We start from the raw sequence: 12,047 nt of genomic DNA on the forward strand, positions 1-12,047 counted from the left end.
TATAGCTCAGGTCCATGAGGGATGGCACCGCCTACAGTTGGCTCTTATAACAATTAGCAATCAAGAAAATGCCCAGTTGTGCCAACAGGTCAGTCTGATGGAGACACTCCCTCATTTGAAACTCCCATAGATGTTTCTAGGCTGCACCGACAGCTGGAGCTAAATGGGAGAGGGGACATACAGACCTGGTCCCATTGCTTGAGCTGGAGCTGGGAGCCTTCTAAATGGTGGCTCACAGAAGTTCTCACATACCTCCTGAACTTGTGTGCGTGCGTGCGTGTGTGTGTGTGTGTGTGTGTGTGTGTGCGCGCGTGTGTGTGCGTGCGTGCGTGTGCATGTGCATATGCGTGTGTGTGTGCGTGCGTGTGTGTGTGTGTGTGTAGTGACATTTCATTTGCCTTTTAATAAATGAAGCTTGCCTGAAGATCAGAAAAGTAAAACCACTGGCTCTTACTTTGACCTCAATCTGAACATAGGCGATTCTGCCTCCAGTAATCCTCACACTGAGACTGAGACTGAGAACTGTCTCCTCTCGTCTTATTAGCCTTCCTAGTTCTGGGATTAAGGGCGTGCACCACCACGGCCTGGTTTCTATGGCAAACTAGTGTGGCTACTGGGATTAAAGGGGTGTGTCACCATTGCCTGGTCTGTAAGGCTGGCCAGTGTGGCTGTTTTATTTTTCTGATCTTCAGGCAAGATTTACTTAATAAAATACAAATGAAATGCCACTACATGCATGCATGCATGTGTGTGTGTGTTATGTGTATATGGTATATGTGTGTTTGTGTATACTTTTGTGTGTGGTGTGTATGTTTGTGTGTGTGTATGTATAAGCAGAATATATTTGTGTGTGTTTGAGTGTATTTGTGTGTATGGCATATGTGTTTGTGTGTATGTGCCTGTGCATGTGTATGTGTGCGTGCATGCCTACAGTGTCTGCCTACAGGAAACTCCAGCAAACCTTGCCTCTTTCCAAGGCCATCAGGGCATCGGCACCATCACAGCGTAGTAAGAACCAGATCATATAGATCTTAGCTGAGTATTTCAGAAAGATTTAAAGATGGGGCAACCTTGTTATCCCAGCTACCCAGGAGGCTGCAGCAGGAGTGAAGGGACATGACCAGCCTGGACTATAGACAGGGTTCAAGCTGATCACGGGCAACTTAGTGAGATACAGTCTCAAATAAAAAGTATAAATAAGGCAGGGGACGCAGCTTAGAGAATATTCACCTGGCATGTTCAAGGCTCTTGGACTCAACTCCCAGTACTGTAAAATAACAGACAATTAGGAGGGTACTTGGTCCTCACACTTCTTTTCTTTTCTGTGTAGATATGGGCACATGTACACATATTTTCACCCCTTGCAGATGCTATTTGGAGGGTCCTAGGTAGACGCCTACCCTCATATCATGCTGGACCCGTCACTTTCACCCAAAGCGACTTATACAAAGTGAGTGAAATCTCATAATTGAAAACAACCAGCAATGTTATATCCTCGGTGAAAACACACTAACTAGCCGAGAACCTTGGTGTCTGGTGGAGGGACCGTGCTCTGTAATTGAACTCTGTCCCTGCCTAACAGGCAGAGCAGGGAATTTCTGAACGAATGGTGAGTGATGTCTCTGGAGATGGGGGAGCAACAGTTCTTCGGTGGGTAAAAAGCAAGTTTGGAGTCCTGGCGAGACGCTCCCAGTCATAAAAGCCAAGAAATTAAACAAATAGGAAGTTTCTTTGAAATACGCTCGGCAAACGGGCAATTTGTCTTTGAGTGTTTCAAAATTGCCCACTGTGAGAGATTACAAAGTACTCTGGCATTTTATCAAAGTTAGGGTGTCTCCCAGACGTCTGAGAGTCGCACAGTATCGAGGCAGCCAGCACAACAGCTGTGTGTGGGCGCTGTGGGTGTGTGTGGCGGCCCTTTGAGCTAGAGTCTGTGGTGGAGATGTGGGAACGAGGGCCTCAAGTCAGGAATAGGAAGTGAACCCCTCTTATGTAGTGAACTCTGGAGGAAGGAGGCTCCCTGGGACCCCATTCCCTACCACCTCTCCCAAAATCTGCCTAGCAAAATACCAACCTTCTATACCTTTCTGGGCAGGGATTCTGTCCCCGTGTGCTACCACAACAGGGAAGCGTCCTTGAACACTTCTCCAGCCCCCTCCTCTTGGGAACACTTTCTCACGTCCCCAGACATGGAGTACAGAGTCTGGCTATGGTGCTTGGTGATGCAAGGGATGCAGGCTGCTCTGTGGTGAGCTACCCTGGCTTCCACATTCTTTTACTAACCCTACATGACCTCGTGTCCTTGGTAGTGGGGATGCTCGCTTCTCCCTTGATTTCTGGGGGCTCACCCTTATTCCCTCAGCTACCCCTCAAGATTCCTTACACATAGGCAGCCAGGCAGCCAGTCATCCAACATGGCTGACTTTCACAGTCTAGACACATTGTGTAGGGTCAGTTTGCTATTGATTCTGCCCTTGATGCTGCGTCTGGGTACAGTTGCTTCGTCTTTTAGAGCTGTGACCCAACCAGCTGTAGGCAAGGTTCTCTGGAGGAACAGGACTTATATAGCATATTAAACTGACAAGAAGAGATATCACACTTGATCTTAGCCAAAAGGCTGAGAAATGATAATACCATATATTATAAATGCGATTCATTAGACTGACGTATATGACAATGGCCAGTCTAACAGTGGCTGTCTGTGCACTGGAGAGGCTGAGAACCCAGTAGCTGAAGTCATGGGGATTCCTGGAGAGTCACTGGCCTTCAGTCCACCTTAGTGAACTGAAGCAGCCAGAGTCTGATGTCAGCTGAGGACAGCATCCTCATCGTCATCACCATCATCACCATCATCACCATCAGCTGTAGGAGAAGTAAGCAAGCAAACCCTCTCAGCAAACGATAAGAAATCATGGTTGCCTTTTCCTTGGACCTCTTTATATCTGGACTGCCTGTTGGAAGATGCTGCCTCCTCTGGAGGAGGATTATCTCCCTTTAGTATCTCTTAGCTGTTTCCAGATCCCTTCAAGTTGACGAGATTAACTATCTCCTAACTGAAGGAGTTATCCACGGGGTCTGCTGGAAACTCTGGCCTTTTGCCATACGGGGAAGCAGAACTGGGGCTGACTTCACGGGATATAGATAGTGGAGATAATGAACAGGGGTTGGGGCAGTGCAGAGGACCACACGGGATGAAGATGCTGCAGCCCTCCTGGGATGAGGGCAAGGAGCAGGGATGCTGGCAGGATACAGAAGGATCAGCTGTGATTCAGCCTCATAAACCTTTACTTAGGAGTGGGAATAGTTCTCAGGATGTGTGCTGGTCCAGTCTCTGGGAATGTGTCTTTGAGGCATTGCCGATGCTACTTACTGATAAAAGCGTGCACTTGAATTCCACCGCGCCAACTGCTGAGATGAACAAACAGTGCCCTCTGGATGGAGTGTCTGCCTTCTTTCTGGGTTCGGAACTTCTGCAATTGTGGCTGGGTTTCCAGCAGAGGAGTACTACGTGCTTAGCCTGAGATAGAATCCCTGGATTCTGTGGTTTCCACTCATTGCTGGAAGAAGTGTGGTTAGTGTGACCCCTTGAGGGGAGCTTGGGAGCTCGCTTGGGTCTTCAGAGCTCACCTAGTCATTTTGTCTTGCTAACAGTGCCAGGAAAACTTGCTTAGCCATGAATTACAGGCATAAGTAAAATGTCGCTCAGTCCTGGTGTCTTTCTTTCTAACCACCCAGAGTGAAGGAGGACATGGGCCTTGAGCCTGTGTCTATGGAGCAGGTGCAGAGCGGTCAGAAGCTTGAGGTGGAGTGGGATGCCTGGATTTGGATTCTCTTTTTGCTCTTTCCAGCTGAGTGCTGCCTGAGTCAACTGGTCCACCGCGGTTCCAGAAGCCCAGCTCCGGGGCTCTTTCCCCAAAACCTTGGGGCACAGAGAGCATCTGCAGGTGAAGAGTGAACAGCGCTGTCGCATGCTCCTGCCGTCACGATGAAGATGCTCTACCATGCCTCCCCATCCCCGTGTTGGATGGAGACCATTTAAAACCCTTCTTCCTTCAAGTTATTCTGCCAGGAATTTTGCCACAGCAACCAGGAAGGAACACATCCAGCCACAGTGCCTATCATCTGTATTAAAAGAAGATCCTTGGTGAGACGTGTCCCACAGAGACACCATGGGTTCTCTGTTATGTTGACTGACAAATTCTCTTTTCTGGCAATTGGCAGGTTGTTGTGTTAACTGGCAGGGTGTTTGTTGTATTGATTGGCAGGTTATCAGTTATGTTGATCATTGTAACTCTAGGGCTGACTTGATTCTCTGGAATTCACACTATCTATGGCTTAGTCCTTGCTGCCAGCAGCCAGGCATTCATTCTTGCTGGGCTTGGAGACCAGGTGAGTCTCTCCAGCTCCTGTAAGCAATGCTGTAACTGCTGTAAGGAACCAATGACTTGGCTCTGGGTCCTTAGTCAACCTCGCTGACTTCCAGATTGGCTGAGTAGAGGTCATCAAGTCAGGCACAGGAGCCCTTCAACCTTTGCTGGATTTGCCATTTTTTGGAGATTAAGGATGTATGTTAACAGGGGTTTGACCCAAGACATCCAACTTCCATGACCAAGTGTTTGTGAACATTTAACTCTGACCTTAAACTTTCTCAAGTGGAAAGGTGGCACCTGCTGTCAGAGTTTATCAGTTTCTGTTGAATGGACATTTTGTATCCAAACCTGTGGTGCCAGCCAGCTCTGTGAAGAGGTGAGGCAGAGACCCTGGGAGGCAGGGAGAGCTGTGAGCTGCTCAGCCTGGAGGAGGAAGAGGACACCAACCTCCTGGCCTGAAGAGCCCTGGGCTGCTGACCTCCATGCTGTGCCTTCGGGGAACCCAGCCTGGTGTACAGGAGTCAAACTGCCCTGGGCCCTGGTTGGATAGGAAATGAAGTTCCAAAGTCAGGGTATGTGAGAGGGAAAGCTGGAGACACCAGGCCTGGGGTGATAAGGCCCATTCATTGTCCCTAAGATGGAGTCTGTTAGGTCAAGTGTATCCTGAATAAGGGGCTTCTGCCCACATGAATCTGGACCTCAGCATTCTGAGCCTCCCTGGGTCTCAGTGGACCTTGGGTCCTTCTAGAGATCTACTCTCGTCTCTGGAACTGGCTGATCCTGGGACCAGTGTGTTAGGCTTCCTAGCTGATAGATGCAGGCAGTCAGGAGACCCTAGCTTTCATAGGGTTAACTCTCTGCTTCCTCAGTCTGATGAGATGCGGGACATAGTGGGACAGGTGGAGCAGGCCTGCATAGACTTCAGATGGGTCTTTCCAGCTGGGGTTGAACAAAGCAAAGGCACCAGGACCTGGGGGAGCATCCTTAATCCCTCCTGTAGCAGACATAATTCCCAGGGGCTGGTTGGATCTCCCTCTGTACCTTGCCATCCCATGTTCCCTGGTCTCTTTGCGAGTGCCCATGAAGGGTGACAGCCAGCACACCCCAAAGGAGTTTAGATCCAAATGTCATTTGACAGTAACCATGAGGTCAAAGGTCTCATGCACCAGACAGTCCCAAGTCCAAACTACACAGGTTGGGGTTGATCCCTCACTGCTGGGCCATGTTGGAAAGATGCTTCAGATGTTTTCATTCCTTAGTCTATAAAACACACACAGCCACCATGCGATGCCTTTGCCACTCTAGCCATGGTGAATGGTCAAGGCACATTCTTCAAGGAGAGCTCAAAGAGGGGAAGGCGCCAACAATACCTGAGCTCCGGGTCTGCACTGAGGGTGCCGAGTTGCACTGTAGCCTATAAGGGATAGTGGGACAGACAAGAAAAAAGCCTCATGTGTTTCTAAGCCGTGTTGATTGCCCCTGTATGAAGAACAACTCTTGCTTCTCCTCACACCCTTGATAAGTTTCATGAATTAAAATGGCTTGCAGGGAGAAAAATGGAGAAGAGATTTGAGCTAAATGGAAAAATGACATTCGCACATGAGCTTCCTGCTCTGAGAGGTGTTATGCAGTAATTCAGGGTCCTCTGGATATGTTGACATTGATCTCCATACATGCCACAGAACCATAGTGTCCCCTGTGTCATCGGGGACTTGACATATCTTTAAAGCAACTGTGGCCAGCAGTTTTACCCTCTGTGCCAAGGATGGGACAAAGTCCATGTTCGGTGTGTTGGATATCCACCCACGTGAGAACTCTACCCTCACTGTGTAACACACAGTTGTCAAGAGAGCCAGATAACTGTCCATCTTCCACAGGACAGGAGCTCCTCTAATTGTCTTGTCTAGATTGGATCTGCTTTTGTTCCTTCCTATGGGCTCCCATGAGTCCTGGGAATTAGCCTTCAATGTGGACATGCCTTTGAAGCTGAATAACAGGAAGAGACAGTTCCTGACCCAGTATACTGGGCTGCAGGTGTAACTGGAGGCTGCGCTTTTGTTTCCCGGCCACCCAGTCTTGTGTAATCACACAGAAACTTAAATTAATTATGATTAGCTCAGGCTTATTATTAACTAGCTCTTACAACTTAAATTAACCCATTTCTATTATTCTATATTTTTGCCGTGAGGCTCGTGGCTTGTTACCTCACACCTTGCTTCTCTGGCAGCTTCTCATGTCTCCCTGACTTTGTCTTCCTTTTCTCTCTGTCTCCGCTTAGATTTCCTGTCTGGCTATATTCAATCCTGCCAAAGAATTAAAGGCCAAAGAATTTCTTTATTAATCAATGGTCATAAAACATATTCACAGCATACAGAGGAGTATCCCATATCATTGCAGGGGCATGCCCAGAGTGTCCAGCAGAAGTGGACACTGTCCAGAAAGGTCAGAACCAGGATGTTGGACGGGACCTGATGAGCTGTGACCAAGAGAGACTGAGGCTCTGGGATACAATGTCTCAGTCCCAGGTAGAGACAAGGAAGGACTCACTCTGAATCTAGGGCACCAAATAGTCCCTCCTTCCTTCCCAGTTTTGTTACAAGGTTGCCTCTGTGGATGATGTCCACATTTCCCAACTCCTAAACCACTTAGGCTTGAGGTGAAATTGAAAATAAATAGGGAACACAGACAAAAAAATGCTGACTCCATGGGCCAGGCCCCATTCATCATCTTAACTGTACCCACAGCAGGGCTGCACACAGAGCATGTCTGTCTCAGGAGTTCCCTGCAGAACCTGGGGGTCTCAGAGGGGCAGGAATGCACACATGGGTGGGTTCCTGAACCAGGGAAGGGAAGAAACACAACCTCAGTCACCTCTATGGGTCCCTGAGTGTTCCTAAATCACCTTCCCGCTCCTTCTTCTCCATCTTGTTAGTCCCTCTATTGTGCAGGTTGAATTCACCCACTTTTTAAGGGACACACCATCCCTCCCTGCCCACATCCTGGTCTCAAGCGTGGTTCTCTCTCTCTCTCTCTTTCCTCCCGTGACCCCTCCCCATTTGGGGCATTATAAAGTGCTGTGGTTGTCAATAGCAGGCGATGTTTTCTCTGTGTCCAGCAATCAATGTGTGTGCTTAGGCCCTTTCCTGAGATTCCCTTCCTACTGGGCTGGTCGTAGGCGGGGCTTGGTGCCATCTCCCTGTGAGTCAGCCTTGCTCAGTGCTCTCTCTCACTGTCTTCCGGGCACGAACACCTGTGGTGTTGTTATTAAATCCCTTCTGTTTATAACACATTTATTTCCGTGAATTACTGTGTTGTAAACATCCTCTTTCTGCTGAGCAGACACCATCCCTCGGGGCCTCACTGCTGAGTGCCTCTTGCCAGGCCGCACACTTCCCCCCTCTGTCCTCTCAAGTGTCCCCGGCCCAGGTAAGGTCCCCCCACCCCAGCTACCACAGTCACTCTCGCCATCTGAGCACTTGTGCCTGTGGCCTGGCAGCAACTTTGCTCATCTTGGTAGAACACCATGGTGGGAGAGTAGGGAGGAAGCCAGTTCTCCTCAGGACAGCCAGGGAAGATAGAGGGAGTGGGAAGAGAGAGAGAGAGAGAGAGAGAGAGAGAGAGAGAGAACACGCACCCCCGTGCATTTCTATACCCCCCCCCCCAACTTCCTAAATGCTCCACCTCTCCATAGCACCAGAGGCTGGAGGACCAAGCCTGTACTCTAAAGCTAGGCTTTCGGGAACACTTAAGAGTCAATCTCAGCCATGCTATAAACAGAGGCCCTGCTGCTAGGAGAATTTGCTTCCAAGCAAAGGGAAGAGGCTGCCAGGCCTCCCACAGACACAAGGGTCCAAGAAGCAACCTGGTCCTTCTTTGTGTCACAGCTGCTGGATGAGCAGCTGCAGTGGCACCCACAGCGGGGACAGACACCTCAGTTGTAGACTTAGCTCTCCCTCAGTCTGACTCCCTGCCCCTGGGGAGTCTCATTCCTCTGAGCGTCAGTTTCCCCTTCTGCAGGATGAAGAAAATTGTCTTGGTCTCATCTCTCCAATAGCCGTGTCCCCTGCATCTATCACTTTCCACGCCCCCAGCACAAGCTCCCTCCGTATTCCTCTTTAAATTCCACTCCCATCCCAGCTAAAGTGTTCCAAAGGAGGAACTGCCATTTCATTAGTGTGGCAGAAAATCGTTCTGGCCTGGAAGCAGAGGAAACCACAGCCGGAAATGGAGCAGGTGTCTTGCTGAAGCGCCTGGGAGATGCGATGCGGGCGCTGGAGCCCAAACAGGGCTCAGCACCAGGGGTTTCAGGAAGTGAGAGATGGGGGGAGGGCGGTGGTGTTGCATTGTGAGCCTTTGGTGAGCATTTTGAGCCTTGCTGTGTAAGCGATGATGGCAGTGGTCATACTGTCTGCACGTTTGAGCTCCTTCTACCATCCCGAAATCCAGGAGGCCAGTGCCGTGGACTTTCCTGCTTCACAGATGAGAAAACAGAGAGGCAAGGACATCCCCCGCCCCCGCTCAGGGACATATGTCCATCTGCTTTATTGTAACTCAGTGATAAACTCATGATCAGAACCCAAGGCAATGTGACTCTGAGAATCTGAGTTTCCCATAAACACGCAAAAATGCCCCTGCCTGAGGTGGTTGAATCCCTCAGTTATTTGGGTCTCTTTTCTGTTTCTTTTCTCTCTGTAACCATGGAAACTTCCCCTCTCCCTGTGGTCAGAGACTCACTCTCCAGATGAGGCCCATCAAAGGGTGCTGGTCCTAGCATCGTAGGGTGAGGCGGGAACCGTGGCAGTGTGAGGATGCAGTGCCAACTGAGGGAATAATGTCACTGTTCACTTTCTCACTGCAGCCAAGAGGCGACTGCAGGCTGGCCATTTTGGGATATCTACGTGAGATGCAGCCTGCCTGGGGACCCAGGAAGTGGTCCCCATGGGTAGGACTCTATCTAGTCCTGTATGTTCCCAGCATCCAGAAGAAGACCCAGGTCAGAATTAGGGCTGGACAAATATCAGCAGGCAAATTCATGCACCCCCCCTGGCTTTCCACAGCTCTGGTTCCCTGGGCTCAGCAGGCTGGGCTGGGCTATCCAGGCTTCTGATTACAGGGGTGGAGGGCACCATGGCGGTGGGAACTCTGAGCCTCTGCAGGTCTCTGGGATTGTTAGTTCTCTTGTAGGGATCATGGGTCACAGGTCCCTGTGGTGTTGTGGAGCAGGTGTGTCACATCTTGATCTCTCTCAGTGACCACTTGCCATTCCGTCAGATGTTAGTGAGATGCCAGAATCATGTGGCGCTGCCACATGTGCATCCTGAAGCCCCACAGGGGCAGATTCTTGGCTCCTTTTCTGGGAATTAGCAGAGCCAAAGGTGTGCTTCTCACCCTCTTTCTGAGGTGGAGGAGAGGGAGGAAGGAGGGGCAGAGAGTCAGGTGGACCTAACCCTCAAGCTCAGGCTGAGAGGGACCCTCACCGAGGCTCTGGCTGCTCGGGCTTTGAGGACAAGCAGCCCCCAGCTTCAGATCAGACCAGAGGTTCTCAACGTGTGGGTCTCGACCCCTCTGGAGGCCGAATGGCCCTTTCTCAGGAGTCACGTTATCAGATACTCTGCAGATCAGATATTTACATCCTGATTCATAATAGTAGCAAAATTATAGATATGAAGTAGCCATGAAAATAATCTTATGGTTGGGGGTAGGGTGTTATCATAAAATGAGGAACTGTATTAAAGGGTCACAGCATTAGGAAGGCCGAGAACCACTAGGGTCAGACCCAATGCTTCACTGTTACTTATATAAGAGCTCTCAAACTCAAGTAGTCTTGGACTGGAAATCACTCAACCAATGGAGAGCCACGCAGTGATGCTACTTCGTGTCACAGATATGTCCCCCCAATAATTCTTGCTAATAAAAAGATCCCGACCTAACTTCTGAGGACCTTTGTGATTATTTTCTGTGGTGCTGAGAACAACGCGGGTGGGCAAACAAAAATCCTTCTAGAACCTTCTAGCTTAACCCAACACCTAGCCAGGTAGGTACAAGTAAACAGTTAAACCCAACAGAGGCCACAGAATGTAAGGAATCTAGAATTAGGGGTGTTGCTTTGGATCACAGAAGGGCTACGGTCGAGGCCTAGCCTGGGTATGGTGGAGATCAACTCTCTAGGAGGACCTGTTCATGATGAAGTCTTTCCCTGCAGCTGAAGATGCATGGGACCCCGAGTGTGTCCTCCTCTCCTCTGGCTCCCCATCACCCTTGCTGTTCCCATTTTAACTCCTGTAGCTTTAATAGATTCTGACTGCATGGGCTGAAATGAACGCTTCCAGCTGGCAGGGTAGAGGTCTGCTTTGATTCCTCCCTGTCCCCAGGAGCCTCCAGAGGATTGCTATCTTATTCACATCTCCTCTTTAATAAGGGAGCGACCCGTCATGGGCATTCCCATGTCAAAAATAACATAACCCTAGGCCAGGTGGGACCATGTTCATATTTGCTTCCCCGGGGTCACCTGTGTACCTTCACCGTGATCAGGAGGCCTGTCATGCATTTTGTGCCGTGTTTTGTCCATCTGGCATCTGCTTCCTCCGCATGCAGCAACGAAGCCCTGATATTGCTCTGGGCAGCTTCCTTGTCCCTGTGTAATCATTCCTCGGCTGCCTAGCCTTGTCCACAGGGCCGCATAGCCAGAGGCCACCCACTCCTTTCATAGGAAAGTGGGGCAGAGAGAGGGCTGGGACATGTCGCTCCCGAAACTGAGCAGCCGGCCCGGTCAAACAAATGCGGTGGGCTGACTGGGAACAGATGGAGTAAGCTAGCTAAATCAAGTCTCCATCATGTAAACCTCCTCGGGAGGGGACAAATGATTTTGTGCACTTCTTGGGGATGAGCCAAGGTAGCAGTGACCTCGAAAGGTCCCTCTGCCCAGCCTGGGCAGCCAGTTTGAATCTTGTCTCCTGTTCTACCACACATGTGGTCTTTGTGAAGCCTCACCATCTCCTGCCTCAGTTTCCTCCTCTGTGAACATGGAATCCCTGCAGGACAATCATAGAGCCCTTGGGACGAGTGTGGATGTGCAAGGTGTAACCCAGGTCTGCTGGCCCGTGGCAGGTGTGTAGGAAATGTCAGTCATTGCTCCTGGTTGTGTGGCTGCGGAATGTTCTTGCTATCCCTGTGTGGTTCTTGTGCCCAGGTGGACACTGACTCATGGGAGGTTCCGTGGAGGACCTGGCTCTTTATAAACTGTGTCACACTGAAGTAGAGACAGAGATGGGGGGGTCTCTGCTGAAAAAAACATTGTTACTTTCACCCAGGCACCCCCTCTACCAAGCTCTGCTGGGAACACTGCGATCTGTCCTCTGATTCCTGCAGCATCTCAGCTAGAGCCAGATCTGATTTTCTCTGTTTTGCAGATGAAGGAACTGAGGCCCCTAGACATCAAATCACTTGCCCAGTGCCCAGCCAGTACACGGTGGAGCCGGCATTCATGATGCAGGCAGGCTGACACGCAAGTCTTCACCCTCTGTGTATTTGACGTTTCCTTCCTGCTAACTCCTAATTGTGTCTGACCCGGTTCTCCAATCTCTGGAGCTCGCTGCACAACACAAGGAGTCTTCTTGGCCACTTAAAATCCTTCCTTGGATCAAATGGATTTTGTCTGCTCCCATTTGGGATCTGCTG

At 50.0% G+C, this 12,047-nt stretch overlaps 1 pseudogene; it reads right to left on the reverse strand.

The window, feature by feature from the left end:
- Nucleotides 1-2,536: 2,536 nt before the first annotated feature.
- Nucleotides 2,537-2,629, reverse strand: LOC125400220 (U2 spliceosomal RNA; annotated as a pseudogene).
- Between the last annotated feature and the right edge of the window lie 9,418 nt (nucleotides 2,630-12,047).

Source organism: Myodes glareolus, chromosome 2 (genome assembly GCF_982192425.1).
Source record: "Myodes glareolus chromosome 2, mMyoGla1.1, whole genome shotgun sequence".
NCBI classification, from domain to species: domain Eukaryota; kingdom Metazoa; phylum Chordata; class Mammalia; order Rodentia; family Cricetidae; genus Myodes; species Myodes glareolus.